Here is a 904-nt window from a genome sequence, read left to right as displayed (position 1 = left end):
TAAATATTTAAATCTATATTAAACTAAATTAATAAAATAACTAAAAACATTTAAATTCGATCCCAAAGCTAATCTAAGTTAATCTAATTAGGTATTCAATCTCTCCGTAAATATATCAATAAGTCTAATAGAAATGAAGGTATGCAGAGAATGTGCCAATTATTAAAAATTTTGATAACTATTTTGCACATTTCAGTGACAATCTTTCAATGTTCTGCTTGAGAATTGTTCATACTGTTCAAAGCCAGTTAATATCAAACCAATATTTAGAGATCTCTAGTTCTAATCAAAGGTCTGAAACTGACATTCCGCGGTGAGAAGCATTCGTAGAGGGGATGAGAGCCCTAGCAATTTCTTAACCCCAAAGCGGCAAAACTTCTGAAGTCCTGCATTTATATATAAAATTCAAAAGATTAAAGCTTCTTTTCTCCATGCAGCTACTGAATTTCCATTCCCATTTTGCTGAATGGTTTAATCTTTGCCGAAATCATAAGCCTTAAACTAAGATGAGCATTGTAAATATTCATTCTCGACTAGTGCAAGAAGTCATTTAAGCAGAAATGACAGTAAGAGCTTAAATTGATGGGGCAATTTTGACAAGGAAGGATGTATGTTGCTTAAGTGGTGCTTTCGTGGCTGTTGAAACGTTATTGAAGGAGGATGTGACTGTTGAAATAGTTAGTTAATTCTATGCAAAAGGCCAAATGACGTTCATATAATATTGAGTATTCAGTTACAACGCTTGTATAAATACATTTCTTGCTATAAGCCATACAAGAAAAATATCCCAAATTGCTTTATTGTTGATGGAACCTACATTCATCAATTGCACAGTTAACACCAACCACCAAAACAGTGATCACTCCTTTCCAACCCCACTTTGGAGAAATTGAAATTGCTTTCG

This window comes from Theobroma umbraticum, unplaced genomic scaffold, assembly GCF_002168275.2.
Source record: "Theobroma umbraticum cultivar Fairchild unplaced genomic scaffold, ASM216827v3 scaffold_67.0, whole genome shotgun sequence".
In the NCBI taxonomy this organism is placed as follows: Eukaryota; Viridiplantae; Streptophyta; class Magnoliopsida; order Malvales; family Malvaceae; genus Theobroma; species Theobroma umbraticum.
This window is presented reverse-complemented; position numbering follows the sequence as displayed.